General features: G+C 43.2%; 1 protein-coding gene across 3 annotated transcripts in view; it reads right to left on the reverse strand.

The window, feature by feature from the left end:
• The window catches only part of SCAF11 (SR-related CTD associated factor 11), a 70,376-nt gene extending 57,475 nt beyond the window's left edge, over window positions 1-12,901 (reverse strand). For 2 of the 3 annotated variants that reach the window (XM_054024915.1, XM_054024906.1), the window contains exon 1: window positions 12,379-12,901. The gene's annotated coding sequence lies outside the window, so the exon portion shown is untranslated. The remainder of the gene's footprint in view (window positions 1-12,378) is intronic. The other variant, XM_054024900.1, reaches the window with a different exon arrangement.
• Window positions 12,902-22,075: the final 9,174 nt, after the last annotated feature.

The following is a 22,075-nucleotide window of genomic DNA, read 5'->3' on the forward strand; positions in this document are numbered from 1 at the left end:
GGAGGAGGCACAAACTGCCTCCCCAGAACATGCAGTTTGGATGCATCCAAACAATTAATTGGTAACTCAACATTTAGGTAACTCAATCATCCCAAAAGATGCTTTGGAAATGTCTTCTGTTGCTTGAACATTAGAATGTGAAGAGCCATTTTTAATTGTGCCAACTTGTCATTCACTTTGCACTGTGATAATTCAAAAACAGTTGAATTTTAAGGCTGCAAAACTGGCTACGTATTTAGCCCTCAATAAGGGCCCAGGATATGTCTGAGTTGTTGGTTTTTGTGTTTGTTTTTAAGAAAGAAAGTTTTAATTGTGAATGGTATAAAACAACATATACATTTTTACTAAATTTGAAGTACAGAGGTGGGAAGGTATAGATGTATTCCAAGAGCCCCGAACTCTAGCTTTGGCATGTAAAATGCCTTATTTGACTTTCTAAAATAATTTAAGAAGCTACTGTTTTATGTAGCAACACATTTGAAATAAGACAAAATTAACTTATAAAGGATCTCATTGGTGAATCATTAGGTACTTATAATGAATATTTACAAGAATATTAATTCAAGGAGGTTCCAGTATATATCTGGCAGATGACGAGTACTTAACAGTAATTCTTTCAGTATCCATGACCTAGCTCATCTGCTTAACAAAGTTTATTCACATCTTAGGAAAAGTCCAGAAAAATCACCATTCAACATACAGGATTTCAGCTTGATAGAAGGCTAAACTAAACACACTCCCATCCTATAACCACAAATGGACAGAATGCACGTATCATGAATGACACTTTCACTTGTTATTAATAAAAGAGCATACTGATTTGTTCCATTCAAATCTAAAGAATACTTCATTGGACTTTTGCATAAATTGCTGAAAGGGGAACTGTAGGTAGTCAACCCAGAAGTATACTTCAGTGTTTAGCTGCTCACTTATTAACAGGAGCCGGTTAGTGACTAGATAGCATTGTGATGGGGATAATAGAAATCTATAGAAGAAAGCCAGATTCAGAGATGGAAAAAAAACTATTACATTAAAAAAAAAAATGTATAAAAGAATGTGGCCTGCACAAACTTAACATAGTGTGTTAGAGCTGAGCTGTGCAACCAGACAATTTTTTGGTTAGCACCCCCTGCATTCACGAGGCATTATAACCAAGTGGCAGATGATGTTGAATTTGGCTTAGCCAGGAGCAACTTAAAGCCAGCATTCTTGCGTGATCTGCAACCTCAGTGGTCAGGAGATAGTCGCTACAAACGGCATCCTGAACATCCAAAGCCATCCACTTAAATCGGATGGTGACATCCTCTCACGCTGGATTGAACATTATCACAGTGCCCTGAACAACCTTTCAACTGCTGCCTGCTCAGAGCAGGACGACCCGGCAGCCACGGCAGTTCCAGACCCAGACACTTGTACTGATGCACCAACATTGGATGAAGTGAAATGGATCTAGACTGTTCCCAGTGGTACCAGATGACAGAACAAGGAGTAATGGTCTCAAGTTGCAGTGGGGGAGGTTTAGGTTGGATATTAGGAAAAACTTTTTCACTAGGAGGGTGGTGAAGCACTGGAATGGGTTACCTAGGGAGGTGGTGGAATCTCCTTCCTTAGGAGTTTTTAAGGTCAGGCTTGACAAAGCCCTGGCTGGGATGATTTAGTTGGGAATTGGTCCTGCTTTGAGCAGGGGACTGGACTAGATGACCTCCTGAGGTCCCTTCCAATCCTGATATTCTATGAAGTGCACCATCTGTAAACTGAAGAGATGCGCAGCGGGTGCTGATGGCATCCCCCAAGAGCTGCTAAAACGCGCTATTGACCCTATAGCGGAATCACCTCTGGCCATCTCTCATCTGGTGTGGAGAACTGGAACCTTGCCAACCGCCTGGAAGGACGATATTGTGATCTCACTTTATAAGAGCAAGGGACAGTGCAGTGAACATAAGAGCTACAGGCCGATCACCTTGCTGTCTCTGTTCCAGGGAAGGTGTTTGTGCATGTTCTGCTGGCACGCAAAAACATTTCTGTAACAGCCATTTTGTTTCAGCTTCACTGAGGAGAGCTGGAGGATCCAAAGTAATTCTTCCGCAAGAGGTATGATGGAATTCAATAGTTGACTGTTTTGACCTATTTATTAAGAACTGGACTATTCTGATGACTATTTGTGAAGAAAAAAGTGACAAAATACCTGGCACTATCACAGTCAAAGTAGTCAACATCAGATTAAAAAGAAATGTAGAAAACATGCTGAATATACTGAAGTCTATTTCCATAGCCTTGAACAAATTGCAGAAAGATTGCTGCTGTACTTCTGATGCTGTTGAAATTTGGAAAGAACTTCAAGAGACACTGACGAAAAATATCCACCAACAAAGTTAAATTGCAGGCAGTAGAGAAGCAGATGGATCAAGTACCTACTCCACTTCATTTTCTTGCCAATATTCTCAACTCAAAGTTCCAGGGTAGTTGCCTAACTGCTGAAGAAGATGCTGCTATGACAGGAGCATCTAATAATCATACATCAATCATGCCAACCACAATAGATTTCAGAGCTGGAAGTGAACCATTCAAGCAAGACATGTTTGCTGACTATATTTTAAAGCAAGTCCAACCCCTGAACTGGTGGAAGTAACTAGCTAAGTATCTGGAACCAAAAATTGTTGAAGCTTTATATCAGTGTTTGACAGTAGTAGCCTCTTCTGTAGGCACAAAATGAATTAGTCCAAATGAAGAAAATATTCAATCAAAGTTAAGAAATCTATTGGGAGTTGAAAAAGCAGGAAAACTTGTCTCTCTCTTCCTGTGTATGAATAAAAACGAGAGGAAGGAGGAGACACAAGATACTCTAGTTTTCAAAGTGTAAAGGGCTTAGAAGACGGTCTCATTTTCAAGAGACTTAGGTGCATAGGAACTCGAGTTCCAGTCATTTTCACGTATCCATATTTGAAAATTTTCCCAGGCTGACCTGAAATAATCAATTTATTTAACTGATTACTGTTAAACCCTCTATTTAATAAATCATTAAGTTGCAAAAGTGAAACATGTTTTGAGAAGATTAGATTAGGTATCCAAAACATCTAAGGTTGTTTTGTTTAGTAAAAATAAATGTTATATGCTGGTTTGTGTGTTTAATTAAATTCCAGCTCCCATCCTAATGCAGTTTGCCACAGATCATGAGCAAAAAGTTAATTATCTAGTAAATGAGCAATATCATTCACCATTTTCCAATGTACTAATAATGTACAATTAATAAAAATCTGAAAATATTAAGCCATATAATTGCTTAAATAAATTAACACTTATAGCGTGCCCTTCTAGATAGCAAAAAGATGTACCAAATCTAGTGTAAAAGCTCTATTTATCTGTAAATCAACATTTTAATGGTTATATGAGAATGTATCTGAGGAAAATAACTGAAGTATAAATGGAAACTGATTTAACATCAAGGCTTTCCACTTGGTGATTTAAATCACTCCACCCTGCCCTGAAAGAGAATATCAATCCTCCAGCAGACCATTGCTACTGATGGTTTTATAGGACTTGACATGAGCTTTTCCTAGATGTTTTCTTCACTACATATCCTTATGGGTCACCATCATTTGTGGATTACAAGTGACAAATTAAGCAGGCAAAAGAAAAACCCAGTGGCAGAAGTTTTGTGCCAAAGTTGATAAACTGCTTTGAAAACTTTTCAAATTTTTATGCAGTGGCTGGGAAAAAGGCAAAGATAGTGGATTTGTCCTAGGTGCAGGCCAGACTGATTAACACAGGCTGTCTCTTTTCAGCAGCTGATTCAAGACTGTGCCACAGGAAATAAATTTATTTTGTAGATTAAAACTTTCAGATAAAGTTCTCTGCTTTTGTGATGGCAGAGCAATGTGTAGAGAGACAAATACCAAGACTCTGATGCTTCAGTTTTTGTCTGCATTGCTATCGAAGTCTCTGGAGAGACTAGGAGAACTTTATTCCACAACATGTACTTTGGATCCATGTCCTTCCAGGGCGAAGGTGGCTCTGGGGAGTACTTGGTCCATCATAAATAAAATATACAGTGGAGATTGATGACTATCAGACCAATGTCAATATATTTGAAGTCTTCCTTTCTAGGATAACATTGATAGGCATCAGTATTGAGTTGTCTCATTTCCTGGGCCAGTAGGTTCAGTCCTGGGTATTATTTTTGAGGGAGGATCACATTTAAAAGGCGTTTTTAGTAAAAAAAAAAAAAAAAAAAAAATAGTAGTAGCATTGGAGAAAACTCCACAGAGACTGAAATTTAAGTGTTCTTGTTCTCCAGGTAACAAATGCATATTAGTTGTCCATGTCAATATTCAATCTATCAGTGTTTATTAATACAGTTGATAAGGTAACACTCAATTGCCTGTAGTGTAAGGAGAAATGCAGCCACTTGAGGGCAATTCTACTTCTTAGATATTCCAGTGGATAGTACTGAGAAAATGCTCTTCTGCCCTGAGTTCTATGCATGTGTATGGGGGATCATAGGAGGTTTTTAAAATAGGAGACATGGTTGCAGTGTTACAAAAACAAAATACACTGGCATCACCTCTTTGCTGAGGGGGCTAAATAAGCATGAATTGGGATACCATACAGACACACTCTCTGGTGGGTCCATGTTCCAAGCTGTGGGCCAAACTTTCACTTTCAGCTCTTTTAAAGTATGCATGCATGCATCCAGACTAGGGGAAAAGTCCTACATGGAAGACCAAAACAACCAAAACCTCCAGTCTGTACAAATGAAAAGGATCCAACAGCTGTCCAGGTAAAAACCAAGTCTTCTGATCTTCTGGAAAAAGTAGTAACATTATGTGTTTATCAAAGTATTTCTGAGGAGTTATTCACTGAGAGGTTTAGAATCATAGAACTGGAAGGGACCTCGAGAGGTCATCTAGTCCAGTCCCCTGTGTTCATGGCAGGACTAAGTATTATCTAGACCATCCCTGACAGGTGTTTGTCTAACCTGCTCTTAAAAATCTCCAAAGATGGAGATTCCACAACTTCCCTAGTCAATTTATTCTAGTGTTTAACCTCCCTGACAGAAAGTTTTTCCTAATGTTCAACCTAAACCTCCCTTGCTGCAATTTAAGCCTATTGCTTCTTGTCCTATCCTCAGAGGTTAAGAACAATTTTTCTACCTGCTCCTTGTAACAACTTTTTATGTACTTGAAAACTTACGTCCCCTCCATCTTCTATTTTCCAGACTAAACAAACCCAATTTTTTCAATCTTCCCTCATAGATCATGTTTTCTAGACCTTTAATAATTTTTGTTGCTCTTCTCTGGACTTTCTACAATTTGTCCACGTCTTTCCTGAAAGGTGGCGCCCAGACCTGGCCACAGTACTCCAGTTGAGGCCTAATCAGCATGGCGTAGAGCAGAAGAATTACTTCTCATGTCTTGCTTACAACACTCCTGCTAATACATCCCAGAATGATGTTCGTTTTTTTGCAACAGTGTTACACTGTTGACTCGTATTTAGCTTGTCGTCCACTATGACTCCCAGAGCCCTTTCTGCAGTACTTGTTCCTAGACAGTCATTTCCCATTTTGACAGGTTTCAGAGTAGCAGCCGTGTTAGTCTGTATCCGCAAAAAGAAGAACAGGAGTACTTGTGGCACCTTAGAGACTAACAAATTTATTAGAGCATAAGCTTTCGTGGACTACAGCCCACTTATGCATCCGAAGAAGTGGGCTGTAGTCCACGAAAGCTTATGCTCTAATAAATTTGTTAGTCTCTAAGGTGCCACAAGTACTCCATTTCCCATTTTGTATGTGTGCAACTGACTGTTCCTTCCTAAGTGGAGTACTTTGCATTTGCCCTTATTGAATTTCATCTGATTTACTTCAGACCATTTCTCCAGTTTGTCCAGATCATTTTGAATTATAATCCTATTTTCCAAAGCATTTGCAACCCCTCCCAGTTTGGTATCTTCCACAAACTTTATAAGTGTACTCTTTATGCCAGGGATTCTCAACCTTTTTTAATTCACCCCCCGCCCCCAACATGCTATTAAAATTCCACTGCCCACCTGTGCTACAACAACTGTTTTTCTGCATATAAAAGCCAGGGCCAGCATTAGGGGGTAGCAAACAGGGCAACTGCCTGGGGCCCCACACCACAGGGGTCCCAGGGAAGCTAAGTTGCTCAGGCTTCAGCTCCAAGTAGCAGGGCTTGGGGTGGCAGGGCTTCGGCTTTCTGCCTTGGACCCCAGTGAGTTTAATGCTGGCCCTGCTCGGTGGGCCCCCTGAAGCCTGCTCATGGTCCCCACGGGACCTCGGACCACTGGTTGAGAACTGCTGCTCTATGCCATTATCTAAATCATTGATGAAGATATTTATAGAATCATAGCATATCAGGGTTGGAAGGGACCTCAGAAGGTCATCTAGTCCAACCCCCTGCTCAAAGCAGGACCAACCACCAGACAGATTTTTACCCCAGTTCCCTAAACGGCCCCCTCAAGGATTGAGCTCACAACCCTGGGTTTAGCAGGTCAATGCTCAAACCACTGAACTATCCCTCCCCCGTGAACAGAACAGGACTCAGAATTGATCCCTGCGGGACCCCACTCATTATGCCCTTCCAGAATGACTGTGAACCACTGATAACTACTCTCTGGGAACAGTTTTCCAACCAGTTATGCACCCACCTTATAGTAACTCCATCTATGGGGATTTTAAGGAAGATTACTTCTGACTGCTAACCTTAAACAATGTTTTTATTATAAGCTCGCTTAGTCACTGTAAGTATGTGTATTTTATCATGTAAAACATACCTGTTCCCACCATGAAAATTAGCCCGCACTTAAATAATGGGTGCATCAACTAACCAGTGCGTCCAATATGCCTGATACTGAAAATGGACCAATTTCCCAAGTAACATGAACGTAATTTATCCTATACACTTCCCAAAGCACAGATCAACTAAATGAACAGAACTAGTGAAGGAATTCCAAAAACAAGTTCCAAAAACAAAAGCAATCAGGCAAAACTGCCATAAAAAATAATCAGAAGAAACATCAATAAGCCTCAATAAACAGTACAACAGTTTCCATAGCTCCACTTGCTGGTAATGAAAAGTAATCGATCACTGAATTTACTACAGGCCACTGAAAATAGATAGTGGAAATTATTTTAAGGTCTCTCCCATGATCTCTTTTATGCTTAATGGTGTTTGCAGTGTTCTGTAAAAAAATATATGCATTGTTAATTACAAACTTTTTTTTGTTTTGTCTTTATAGTTGTGAAATAAGTTTCTAAATGTGAACCAATTCAGTGCTGTCTTCAAGTCTGCAAGAAAGACCTTGTGAACACTTACAGATTACGTCGACATGGCTACATGGACCAGGGTGTGAAAAAACACACCCCATAGCTCTGTAGCTATGCTGAACTAACACCCAGGGTGGACACAACTATGTTGATGGAAGAATGCACACACTGACGTAGCTATGGTTGCTTGGGTACATGGTATTCCTACACCCTGGGGGCTGCCCAAGAGGTGGCTGCTCCGGCCACTCGCCAACCACTGACCGGGGCCGCCCAGAATCCGTGATAGGCATGGAGCCCTACACATAACATATAGAGAGCTCCATGTGCAACCACAATGGTAAATAGGTTGAGAACCACTGAACTACACTAATAAGAAACCCAGTGGACATGGCCCAAGTGTATCTACCACACTTTCGGCAAAGGTATTGCACTCCCCCCCGCCTTGAGAGGGAATGGAACCCCTGTTGAGGAAGGATTTAAAAAAAGACTGAGTGAAATAGAGCTTATTTTATTTAAAATTACACATCAAATTAATTGTTGGATAAATTATCTTTAAATATTTTCATACATTTGAAGTGATTTCTTTTAAAAGTTCCAGACTTCTCAATTTCCCACAGAATATTGAAGGTGAATTCTTCATAATTTATAATTTTCCATGTACATCCAGTCATCCTTGTAACAACTAAATATGGTGGTCTGTAACCAGACATATCCCGAGCAGAAATTACTTTCTGCCTTTCTAAAACAAACGAATAGAAGTCTATGTTCAAAATTTACTGAACTAAAATCCCAATATGAAGTCACATTTCTGATACACACAGGTACCATGATAACCACTGCCCCATAAACACAGATTGTGAAGACACCATATAAATATTAGATTAACATTCATCTAATAAGTTTCAATGTTTATAGTTTTAGATTAATGGGATACAATCCTAATATATTGTGCCTGAAAATGTTCAAGTAGTAAATAAAATGACAGTCCTGAGAACATTTGAAAAGTTTCCAAAGAAGTTTAGAATGAACTGGCTCTCAGCCTTAAAGATACCTCACACAAGAAGAAAAAATGGATGACTATGTTTACTTCTTTATAATGTCTAAAGAGTTTTGTTTCTTACTTTTAAGACCATTTGGGAGTAGGGATTTGGGAGGATTTTCTGTTTTAACACATACCACACAGGAAATTCAGATCTTGTTATCCTATTTTTTTCCCGGAAGACTATATATAACTGGATAACTTTTAAGATAACATTACAAGTACCAAATGAGTGAAACCTGAGCCACTGAAAAGGGAAGAACTTTTATTCTGGCTCTTGTTTGTTTTTGTTAATACACATCACAACTGAGAAGAAAGATATCTTTGTTAAAGATTCAACACTGTGATCTCTAAATAAAAGACTGTGGAAGCTCCCAATCCACTTCCAGGATCTCCTCCAAGGAGACCATTAGTAAAAAAAAGGAAAGACAAAACTTGTGTTTCATGGTATTTCTAAGGTAAAAGACAAGTGGAAAAAGAATTTGAAAAATATTTTTCAAGGCTTCTTTATGCTTCATAAAGCAACCAAAGAGGGCACAAACTAACTTTCCCATTTTTAGGCTTCCAAATATAATTTCACAATAATTAGTACAAGATGAGTTAGACTACTTCATATCCCTACAAAGTAAAATTCAAGTACATTTTAGTTAGTGATATTAATTTGTCTTTTCATCTCAAGATCATGATATTTTAATTACTGTTGCCAAGGTTATTATTTATATATGAAGAGTAGGGCAGGTAAGGATTTACTCCACTCTTCGTCCTTACAGTAAGCTTGAAATCTTTTAGGGTATGTCTGCAATACAGCAACATAGCCACAGCACTGCAACAATAGCGTAAACATTTCGTACATCGATGGGATGGATTTTTCCGTTGACATAGGTAATCCACTTCTTCATTCGACCTAGCTGCATCTACAAAGGCACTGGGAGTGAGGGGGGAAGTAAGTCAACCTAACTATGTCTGACAGGGCGTGAAATTTTTCACAACTGTGAGCTATGCCGTTAAGATGACCTAAGTTTTAGGTGTAGGCATCAAACAGTACCACTCTGATAAAGGTTTGTCTACACTACCACTTAAATTGATGCAAGTTACATCCCTCAGAGTGTGAAAAAGCCACTAACTAAAATGTACTTGAATTTTACTTTGTAGGGATATGAAGTAGTCTAACTCATCTTGTACTAAGTTACATCGACTTAAAGCAGTATTTACACCATGCTATGTTGGTGAGAGATGCTCTCCTGCCTACATAGCTTGCCCCTCTCCCGTCGGCATAGCAAGTCTTCACCAGACACGCTAGAGCAGAGCGGCTGCATCGGTGCAGCTGCACTGATATAGCCCAGTAGTATATGCTAGCCCTAAGTTAGGTGTCTTTCCCTTAAAAGACAAATCCCCTTAAGAAAAAGTTGCATTAAAAGCCAAATGTGTTAATGATCATATGAATGATGCTGTGGTTGTGCAAAAAAATAATTGAGTTAGTCCCCTGGGCTCTTTTTAGACTTACTGAATATCAACTCACTGGTATAAAAGTCCTAAAAAGCTATAAAACTGCTGAGATAACTGGTAAATAAAGTTCTGTTGATTTTATATAATTTTTATCTATCTTTAAAGTGAAACTGTGTAAAATATCACAGAGACAATTCTGTAGTCCAATCAGATAATTAGAAGGTAAAAAAATACAATAATGCAATGTTATATTTAGGCATTTACAGAAAAAAGTTAGGAAATATATAAGTTCTAGTCCCTTACAGGAACCACATTTAACCCACTTTTACACGTGATATAGTTTCATTTCATGTTGCATATGCATTACATGAACAATAACTGATTATAGATTTATTTGCATATGCAATTATGTACGTGTAATTGGTTATTTCAATGTGCAGATAACCAAGTACATGTATAAGCTAGCAAAACAATGCTCCCAAGCGCTGCAGCTGAATCTGTGAGTTTGTATATATGGGATCGGGGCTCACATTACTAGTAAGCAAAGAGCCATGCCTTGTATGAGAGTTGCACTAATTCTCTTCTCTCGCAAAAACACGAGGAGTCCTTGTGGCACCCCTCGTTGTTTTTGGTGATACAGACTAACACAGCTACCCCTCTGAAACCTCTCTTCTCTCGAGAATTCATTCCTCACTGAACTCCTAAAATGAAAAAGTTCAAAGAAAAGTTTCTGAAATTTGTTTTTTTTTAAATGGTAAAATCCCAAAATGATAAGAGCCCAAAGGCTAAGCTTTTCAGAAAGTTCTAAGAACCTAGAAAATAGCATAATATAAGTATTTTTCAACCTTAACTGTAATGCAACTATTGGACTGCTATACCTGATATCAAAGTTTGCACTGTGCTACATTCCACTTAAAATTTCAGCTGAATCTTTAAATTTTAACTTAAATATAAAGTTTTATTGCTGCAATTAAGAATCTTATATTTAGCATGAAGCTTTTTTTAAAAAAAGTCAAGTTGCACTGGACCCTCCATCCCAGATAATTCTTAGAAAGTAAACTCTTTGGGGGCAGGGGCTGTCATTTATTAAATCTGTACAATGGCACCCAACCTTTGGGCACTATTGTAATATAAATACATATTAATTAAAATCTATATGAAGCACAAAAACCTGTTTTCCAATAAGCAGTGAAGCAGTACAGAAAATTCACAAATGAACTGTCTGGATAGTGTCTATTTATATTTTAAAAGAAGCTTCCTTACCAATTACACTAATACCACATAAGATTACTAAACACAAAAGAGTTACCTTACTTTTCACTATTTACTTTCTGTATTTTGCTCTTTTTGGATATTTAGGTTCATAGCATCTGTAGTACAAACACTGCAGATTTTAAAGTCTCTGAAAATTACTCTCAATTTTAAATAAGCATAAAATACTACTGTTACTTTTATTAATATTAGAGAATGTGAAATATATATGTACATTTAAACCTGGGGCCTCCTCTGTCCAACAACATTCTTTTAATGGATATCAAGCAAAAAAAATAAATAAATAAAATATAGGACACTGGCTGACCACCACTACATTCCCTCCAAAACTCAAGTATAAAGTCTCACTGATTTAAGGGTCAAATTTCCCTCACTACCAGTTTTAGCCCAGTGTAATTCCAATGACAAATTATTCCTGATTTACTCCAGCATAATAAATCCCAAGTCCCTCCTTTTAACTTTACTACAAATTCAGGTTTTAATCTAATTCTTGGTGCCTGAATGCAATGTGCTGATATGGTGATACCAATACAGAAAGCTTGTACCCAGACATTTTATTACAAAAGTGATCTAGATAGAAAAGATTTTGATCGACTCGAACGGGAGCAACATTTAGCTCAGTGCACGGGACTGCTGTACACATGCGATTTTAACAAAGCTTGGTCCGTGCCTATCTCGATTACGTACAGTCGGGATTTGTTTTGGTGGTTTGTTTTTGTGTAACAAAAGCTTTGCCCGGATGCTGGCGGAGCGGGGACGACGAGGAGCAGTGCCCGGGAGCAGGCTCGGAGGCCGGCGCTGGCCCGGGGTCTCGGGAGCTCAGTTACTCCAGCCGCTGATCCCCTTTGTTTTCCCTCTTGCCCCGGGGAGATGCGCAGCCAGCCGGGTAAGGGCCCGAGTAGCGCAGCGCGCCCAAGCCCAGGGCCTGCAGGACAACGGCCTGTCACGTTTGGGTTTAAACTCTTGATCCGATCGGCTCGCGTCAGTCTCCACCCACGGCGGGAGGGGAGGGGGCGCAGCGGGCTGGGCACCAAATCCCGCCTGCTGCCCCGGCGACGGGGAACTAGAGACCGTAACTCTCCGGTGGGCTTCGAGTTGAGATGAAGGCCCCGCGGAGCCGGGCTGCCGCCTCCAACACGGGGCTGGGGAGTCGCCCCGCAGCCCTCCCGGGAGGAACCGGCTCAAACTACTTTCACTTGTAACATGGGAGCTGCCGAGAGTCCCTCCGCCTGCGCCCCCTCGCCGGGAACCAGCGTCCCAGGAAACGCGACACCGCCCAAGCGCTCCCCAGGCCCTAAGAGGCCCCCAGCCCCTCCTCGGGCTGCCGCCCCCCCGGGCGTACCTGGCGCCAAGGATCGGAGGCTCCGGCCGTAGAGGCCCCGCGTCCCCACAGGGCCCGGTCACTGCCGCGCTGCCAGCTTCCCCAACATGGAGGCTCCGCCTCGGGGCTTCCGGGAGCCGCCGCGGTCGCTTCTCCGCGGCTGAAGCCCGGAACTCGTCCCCGGCCTAAAGGCTCCGCGAGAGGAGGGGCGGGCTCCAAGCGCGCTGCGCCACCGCCGCCTGCTCCGCTCGCTCCTCAGCGGCTCCCCGGCCACATGTCAGTGCGCGGCGGCGACTGCGCAGCACCCACGGAAGCCGCGCGGCGGCGCTGCCCAACCGCCTTTTGCGACAGATGAACAGCGTGGCGGCGGGCGGCGCAACCTGACAACGAGACGCCTCCAACCATGCCCCCGCGCGCCGCCTCCAAGGGCATTCTGGGAAAGGTCCTCCGGCTCCGAGCTCCGGAGGGCGGGGGAAATCAGACGCTGCTGCGATAGGAAGATGCAGGGAGAGGAGCGAGGCCAATGAGCCGGGCTGAAACCTGCGGGGGGAGCGCGGGCTGGTGCGCGCGGTGCCGAGCTGCGGAGGCCGCAGTGACGCGGCTGGCAGCCGTGGCGGGAGTCTCGCTGCGGCTCGTGCAGAGCGTGGGCTGCTTCCTGCTGCCCCCAGCGCTGCGGGGTTGATGGCAACAGGCGCCCCCGTAGGAGCGGGGCGTTTCCCCCTTTGCCGGGGCGCTGGCGACGGGGGCCCCTCAGCCGACTCCATAGGGCGCACAAAGCGGCATGTGTAGGGCGGGCGGCCTCGCCCTACGGTGTTCAGGAGACCAAACAGCGGTGTTCGTGCTAGTGGGTAGTTGTGGTATTTGGCTGGTTCCCCTTGTGTGAGCACGGGGCTCGTGAGGAGAGATTTGATCAAGCAGGTTGGGCAAGGCACAGATTTACCCAGGTTCCTAGTTTCCAAGGTCAGAGGGGAGCCTTGTGATGATCTGCTCCAGGGGTTCTCAGACTTCATTGTGCTGCAACCCCCCATCTGATAACAAACATTACTACATGACCCCAGGAAGGGGGACAGAAATCTGAGCCCACCTGAGCCTCACTGCCCCCTGGGGGGGGACCAAAGCCTAAGCCCAAGGGCTTCAGCCCCAGGTGGGGGGCTTGTAACTTGAGCCCCACCACACAGGGTGGTGTGGAGCAGGCTTTCACCATGGCTCCGTGCCCCAGCAAGTCTAACACCAACCATGGCAACCCAATTAAAATGGGGTTATGACCCACTTTGGGGTCTCTACCCACAGTTTCAGAACTTTTGCTCTACTCTGACCTCCTGTAATTAAAACACAGGCTTTAGAACAGGGATCTCAAACTCAAATCACCACAAGGGCCACATGAGGACTAGTACATTGGCCCAGGGGCCACATCACTGACACCTTTTCATATAAAGGTACAAAAGCCCTGCCCCAACTCCATCCCTTCCATGAGGCCCTGCCCTGCCTCCATTCCATCCCCTTCACCAAAGTCCCCACCCCAACTCTGCCCCCTCCCTATTCCAACCCCTTCCCCAAATCCCTGCTCCACCTCTTCTCCGCCTCCTCCCCTGAGTGTGTGGTTCCTCCCTCCTCTGTCCTGGAAAGTGCTAAGCGCCGTCAAACAGCTGTTTGGTGGCAAAAAGTGCCTGGAGGTAGGCAGAGGAGCATGGACACGGTACGCTGGGAAGGAAGGGGGGCGGCGGGTGAGGGGAGCTTGGCAGCCGCAGGAAATAACTCCGGGGGGGCGTGGGGAGCTTGGCGGGCCGCAGCAAATAACTCCGCAGGCCGTGTGTATGAGACCCCAGCTTTAGAACTTCCCTTAAATAATTCCTACAGCAGAGCTTTTAGAAAAACAAATTGTGAGTGATGGAGGGTCCACCACATGCCTTGCTCAATTGTTTCAATGGTTAATTACTCTCACTGTTAAAAACATATGCCTTATTTCCAGTCTGAATTTGTCTAGTTTTAACTTCCAGCTGTTGGATTGTGTTGCACCTGTGTCTACTAGCATGAAGAATCCATTACTAAATATTTCTTCCCCATGCAGGTACTTATAGACTGTAATCACGTCATCCTTAACTTTCTATTTGTTAAACTAAAGAGTTTGTTTGACCTCTTTGAATCTATCCTATAAGGCATATTTTCTAATCCTTTAATCATCCTTGTGGCTCTTCTCTGAACCCTCTCCAATTTATCAACGTCCTTCTTAAATTGTGGACACCAGAACTGGAGGCAGTATTCCAGCAGTGGTTGCACCAGTGCCAAATATAGATTTAAAATAACCACTCTACTCCTACTTGAGATTCCCCTTTCTATGCATCTCCAGATCACATTAGCTCTTTTGGCCACAGCGTCACATTGAGCGCTCATGTTCAGCCGATTATCCACTATGAGCCCCAAATCTTTTTCAGAGTCACTGCTTCCCAGAACAGAGTCCCCCATCCTGCAAGTATGGCCCACTTTCTTTGTTCCTACATGTATACATTTACATGTATCTGTATTAAAATATAATATTATTTGCATGCGTCCAGTTTACCAAGCGATCCAGATCACTCTGAATCAGAGATCTGTCCTTTTCATTATTTACCACTCCTCCAATTTTTGTGTCATCTGCAAACTATATCAATGAACATTTTATGTTTTCTTCCAGGTCACTGATGAAAATGTTAAATAGCATAGGGCCAAGAACCAATCCCTGCAGGTCTCCACTGGAAACACACTGGCTTGATGGTGATTCCCTTTTTACAATTACATTTTGAGACTATCAGCCAGTTTTTAATCCATTTAATGTGTGCCATGCTTATTTTATGTCATTCTAGTTTTTTAATAAAAATGTCAATGTAGTACCAAGTCAAATGGCTTACAGAAGTCTAAGTATATTTTGTCCACACTATTACCTTTAATAACCAAATTTATAATCTCATCAAAAAAAGATATCAAGTTAGTTTGACAGGATTTATTTTCTACAAACCCATGTTGATTGGTATTAATTACATTACCCTCCTTTACTTTATTAAATTTTATTCAGTCCCTATGTGATTCCGATCCTCAGAGTTTGCATAGCATAAAAATTTGCTGCAGATGTTGGGACAAAGTCACATCCAGCATTTTGGGCCTTGCAGAATTGGGCCCTAATAGTCTAAGAAAGACACAAGATTCTTAGTTATGTGTGCCCAACAGATTACCTCATTGTAACAATGTTTATTATTATATTATTTGTTGAGTGCCAACAATTAAGTGCATAGTGCTTTGCAAGACACAGTTCCTCCCACAAGGGGCTTATGAACTAAAAATACATCTACAGTAATTGCACACGCAAGACACCGAAAATTATGCTAATTTGGGGAATTTTTTGATTTGTTTAAAATGGAGTGGTGACAACAATTACTAGTTTGGGTTAATATTTGTGGGTCTTGTGGAAGAAGCAAGGTTTAGTCCATAACTGTGCTACAGGTATCTGGCTAGTCATACTGTCATCTGAACTATTCACAACAAACATAAAGTTGTGCTATTCAACAGCTTTTTTTTCACAACATAATCATCTGTCATGCATTTTTGTCCATCTACACCTACCATGTTTGCTGTGTTTGAATCAGTTAATTTTGGGTAGCTTTTTCCATACTGCTTCAGTAGGAGTGAAAGAGCTCAGAGGACATGCATGCAGAGTGGTACCAACAGCACACATAGGGCAATGCACTCTGATGTAGCACAGAGAGCGGGGAGTTAGGCCTGGCTATCCTAATTATAGAGACATGGTTGAGTCCTTACCCACCCAAAATGACTGTTACATCCATGGGCAATGGGTATAATAGGCCAGGGGAGGCTAAGCCTCGCCAAACAGCTTCCGACCCGGTGCCTTTGAGAGCGCAGATGCCTGGGCTGGGGCCCCTCCTGTACTCCATCCCGAAGCCCTGCTCTTGCTCTTCCCTTGTGGCCCCACCCATGCTGCGTCTCTTCCTGCCCACACTGCTTCTGTTCCCACCACCCCAGCCTGTCCTTGCTTTGCCCCTTCCCCCGAGCCCCCCTCCATCTGCTGCTCACCAAGTTGCTCCTCTCCTCCACCCCGCCCATGTTCCACCCCCCACACACACACTCCCGAGGCCCCCCGCTTGCTCCTCTCCTCCGCCATAGAGGAGAGGAGTGATGGTGGGTGGGGGGCTGAGTGCGGGCTAGGGCCAAGTGGGGGTGGAACAAGGGTGGGCTCCGGGATGAAGCAGAGGTGGAGCATGGGGCAGAGTGGGGGTGGAGCGGGAGCGGAGCCACAGGCCAGGCACCAGGGGAGCTTCCGGTGCTCATGCCAGCTTCCCCAAATGCCGGAGCCACACGCTTCCCATGGTTACAACCTGGTTAGACTAAGACAACTATATGCCAGCTTTGGCTGCTGGCAAAGGCAATGATACATCATAAGTAGCCATGATTACTAATAGAGTATTAACATAATGGTGTGTGGATACCAGCAGTTGTAACTGATCCCACTGTAGGGTGTTGCTGTGAGTAAGACTGGGGCTTTTCAGCTTGGAAAAGAGATTATTAAGGGGAGATATGATAGAGGTCTATAAAATGACTGGCGTGGAGAAAGTAAATAAGGAAGTGTTGTTTACTCTTTGTAACACAAGAAGTAGGAGGCACCAAATGAAATTAATAAGCAACAAGTTTAAAACAAACAAAAAGAAATATTTCTTAACACAATGCACAGTCAACTTGTGGAACTCTTTGCCCAGAGTATGTTGTGGAGGCCAAGACTGAATTCATGGAGGATAGGTCCATTGTTGGTTGCTAGGCATGATGGTGTTCCCAGCCTCTGTTTGCCAGAACTGGGAATAGGTGACAGGGGATGGATCACTTGATGATTACATGTTCTGTTCACTCTCTCTGAAGCACCTGGCATTGGCCACTATTGGAAGACCGGAGACTGGTCTAGATGGACCTTTGGTTTGACCCAGTATGGCTGTTCCTATGAGTGTTTTGGTACCCACACATTTGGTAGTGTGTTTTGTGTACCGCATGCTTGGTGGTAAGGTGGCCCAAATGCTTTCCAGGCGCCAGCCTTCCCTGAATTCCCATAAACACGCACACACTTTGAATAACAGGATTCCTTGGCTAGCTACCAAAACTAAAAGGTACAATTGCCCTAGGTACAATGACTGTAAAATACAGATAAACCAGCAGTTCCTAATCCAGCCCCTAAGAGCAGTCCAATACAGGAGTATAAGGGTAACTGTGTCTTCTAACTCCTCCACCCTGCCCTTCTGCCGGAAGACCACTGCCCTGTATTCTCCTGCTGTGGTAACTGCTGGTCTACTGCTAGCAAAGGGGCATAACTGCCTGGATCTCACCTCCAGTTCCCAGGCTTCCTGCTGCCCCGCCTTCCCTCTGCAGCCAACTCCCAGGCTGATACCTCCAGCCTGCTACTCCTGCTTCCCTGTATCCTATGGCTGTTTCCTGAGCCCAGTTCCTTCTGATCTCAGGATAGATATTATTTCTTTTTCCTGTATGTTGGGGGGTTATGGAGCCCTTCTACATGTTGAACTGGCACAGAGTGATCTCCACTGGCTAGAAGATACTCGGTAATGAGCGAGCAAGTGGATTATGTTAGTGGCCCAAGAGGGACTTAAATAAAGTAAGTATGGATGCCTGTTGCACTGGGATAGGAAGGTATTTCTGTTATAGGAGACAGCATGGAAGAAGGGTCAACAATGATGATGGGTTAGGTGAAATTAGTTTCACTAGCAGGGTGAAGGGGAAATAGAAACAAGAGTAAAGCCATAAGAGGGGATGTAGTTGTGCATAATCTTAAAAGTGAAGGAAATAATCTTAATTTAGAGCCTGACCCAAAGCTCATAGAGATCAATGGACTGTTGTGTCCTCAATGGGCTTTGGCTCATCCCTTATTACAGATGATAAGAGGAAACTACTGTGTGTATGAGTGTGGGAGGCAGTGGGCAATTAAAAGAGGTCCATGCAGTAGGTGAGGAAGATGATTTTCAGTGCTGCATTCTGAATAGGCTGCACTTTAGGAAAGAGGGAGGCCAGAAATAAAGAAGCTGCGGCGGTCAGGATGGGAGATAATGTGAGGAGAAAGCTGCTGCATGTTTGGCTGCCCAGTCTCCGAGGTGAAGCTTTACAACCTGCAGGGCATATTATACAGTTATTTACTCTTCCTATATTATTGAGTTTTGCCATTTTAGATCATTATAATGCTCTTGTGATGCAAGGCTGGGAGTATTGCCAACTCCCACGAATTTATGATAAGTAGTACTATTGTGGCCTCTGCTGAAACAGCTCCCAATAACTGAGAAACTCTAGCCCTCACAGATTTTCACCCCAGCCCAGGGGAGAACCATTCCTCTGATTGGCCACCTTCCCCACTTTCACGCCTCCTGGGGAAGAGCAGCCAATCAGAACTGCAGCAGGAGGCAGACACAGCTCTCCCCCACACCACTCAGGATCCCAGGTGAGTTTTTGGGTAGGGGAGGATCAGGAAAAGGAGCAGACAGAACCATTTTTACATGAGGGGAGTGTAGAGGGGGTGTGACGAAAGATTTTGCTTCAGTTGTCTGAATTGCCTTAAATTGAAGGTTTGCAGAAAAACGTCGGGAAGGGGGTTTAACAATTGGAAAAATTATAATTTGCTTAATTGGATATAAAAGGAGTTGTGGTGGTGTCAGAACCCTTTGGGATGCTTAGTGTAGTGATTAGTTTTAAGAATAGGGCTTTGATTAAATAGAAATTAATAATAGTTTAAATTAGAAAATCCAGTAATGGCAACTATAAGGTAATGTAGTGGAAGATTCCATTTCTAAGAAATATAGGGGTCCATTACCTATGATGTTATAATTTCACTTCCTGTGATGAAATCGTAAACTTCACGTCCTGTAGGAATGACTCAGCAAAATTCCATAGGGATACATTGTAGCCCATAGAAATATATACAGCTTCCAAATAGGAAGTAGCTAGGGGTTGTCCACAGATCATCTGAAAAACCTCCATAGACTATATTGTGGCCCTTAGGAATACATAGGGACTTCTGGTGAAGAGGAGGAGCTATTAGTCACATGTAGGTATACATGACTGGGCAGAGCCAGCAGAAAGCTCAAAACTGATTGGCTGAGCCTGGGTGACCAGCCAGTAAATAAAGGCGACAGCTGACAGTCTAAATGCTGTAGTGGGATCAGGACCTTGAAGAGAGAAGGAGCTGAAAGACAGCTGTCTAGGAAGAAGAGGGTTCTTAGCCTTAGAAACTGGCTGACAACTAGACGTGGAGCCATTGATCACTACCCGTTGAGCCCGACGATCTAGCCAGCTTTCTATCCACCTTACAGTCCATTCATCCAGCCCATACTTCTTTAACTCGGCGGCAAGAATACTGTGGGAGACCGTATCAAAAGCTTTGCTAAAGTCAAAGAATAACACATCCACTGCTTTCCCCTCATCCACAGAGCCAGTTATCTCATCATAGAAGGCAATTAGGTTAGTCAGGCATGACTTCCCCTTGGTGAATCCATGTTGACTGTTCCTGATCTCTTTTCTCTCCTCTAAGTATTTCATAATTGATTCCTTGAGGACCTGCTTCATGATTTTTCCAGGGACTGAGGTGATGCTGACTGGCCTGTAGTTCCCCAGATCCTCCTTCTTCCCTTTTTTAAAGATGGGTACTACATTAGCCTTTTTCCAGTCATCCGGGACCTCCCCCGATCGCCATGAGTTTTCAAAGATGATGGCTAATGGCTCCGCAATCACATCCGCCAACTCCTTTAGCACCCTCGGATGCAGCGCATCCGGCCCCATGGATTTGTGCTCATCCAGTTTTTCTAAATAGTCCCGAACCACTTCTTTCTCCATGGAGGGCTGGCTCATTCTGCTCTCTGTTCCACCTTTAATGCACTCCACCCATGCAACAACAGGCCAGGGAAAGGGGAGAGGAGGTGAAGAATCCATTGAGTGTCCCCTACCCCTTCTGTATTCCTGGGAAGGGGTAGAAGGAGTAAAGCACTCTTGGAATTGTTTTCTCCCTCCCCAGGACCAAAAAGGAGGAGGCAAGGACCCTACTGCAGTTACCTCCCAATCTAAGGGAGAGGTGAAGAGCTCCTGGAGGAGCAGAGGTGCACTGAGGGGCTAGGGGCAGATGTGAGGGGTTGGGACAGAATTAATGTGGGAGCTGGTGTGGTACATAATGAATTAATGGACTGGGGATTGGGCAGATGTGGGATGTGGGGGGGCACAGAATTTATATAATAGAATTTGGGGGGGTTGGGAGAAGCTGGAAACTCTGCACCATCAGGCAGCATTTTCTATAACTCTGTGCATTGTGAACCCAGTTGTAGCTTCCAGTCAGAAGAATCATACTCTAAAATCTCAAGATTTAGGGCTAATCTCATGATTTTTGGTTTCTGAAGTTTGGAGTTGGTAATAGTGGGACTTGACTGAAGCTGCAGACTGCCCTGAATCAAGATGACCACTATTCCCATAAAATCCTTTGTAGAGGAGGTGAGACTGCCACTAGTAAAGATGGGTACTGTTTCCCATTGTTTCCAAATGGACTGAAGCGAGACCACCCACAGCTAAGATGGTGATTAGTTTGACCACCTCTCTCTTATTTTAAGGGACTATCCCTTATTTCATGGATTTGTCCCTCCAGGTGACCACTCATCCCTTCATTTTAAAATTTATTGAAATATAGTAAAACTGATAAGTATCATTTTAAACATTAAATTGAAGCTTATAGTAATTGTATTCTATACTTGAAGGCAGTAGAAATGTACACTTGAGAGGAAAAATACAAGATGTACTAAGGGAAATGGTGTTTCCCTAAAATGTCCTTTAAAATAAAGCATTGTCTCTTATTTTTCATGTGGTTTTCTCTTATTTCCATCCAACAAATGTGGTGACCCCTCTGATCTCTGTGTGGGAACAGTAAGGAGACAAGATGGGATATATGGAGATGTAGAGAATAGGACTGGAGTCAGGTGGAACGGAGAAGCATAGGATAGGAGCAAGTAAGGAGTCTGGGACAAAGGAAATGTGGAGGGAAACAATATGGGAGAATGTGGAGGGGAGAGTTGGACAAAAAATTCTAGTTTGGAAATTGTTCAATGAAAAACAGGGACAAATTTTTCAACAAGCTCTAATGGACCAGCACAGAAGTAGATAGTCTGGGGGCAAGGGAATGTCTGAATTGCCTACAACAGATATTCAAAGATCATCAGCCAGGCCCCCAAAAATCATGAGGTTGGCTTAAAACATCACAAGGTGTTTTTATTTAAAAAATATAATAAAATTTGGGTTATTTTTATTTGCCTTCTAGTTTGAGCCTTGAAGATGCATTCATATCCCATTTTCAAACTTTTCTGTGCAACCATGAGGGTTAGAAACTTAATGGAAGCTGAGATTCACACCTAATAATTTGTTTCCAGAAGCATGGTTTCCTGTAAAACTTTAGATATCATCAGACTTGAGATAAAATTGCACAAGTTGGCTACACTGGAATAGGGAGATGAGGCAGGGAAGTGGAAAGACACAGAAAAGGAGATAATGGAAACATGGGAATATTAAAAGGATAAGAAGAAGAGGGGACCGGGAAATGTGACTGTAAAGAGGATAGAGAAATGGAGAAACGCTATCAGGCAGGACAGGATAGGAGACTGGGAAGGGGCTGGGGCAGCATGTTTGTATCTTTTTTTGGTGGTGCCCAGAATGG

The sequence above is a fragment of the Malaclemys terrapin genome, chromosome 1, assembly GCF_027887155.1.
Source record: "Malaclemys terrapin pileata isolate rMalTer1 chromosome 1, rMalTer1.hap1, whole genome shotgun sequence".
NCBI classification, from domain to species: Eukaryota; Metazoa; Chordata; order Testudines; family Emydidae; genus Malaclemys; species Malaclemys terrapin.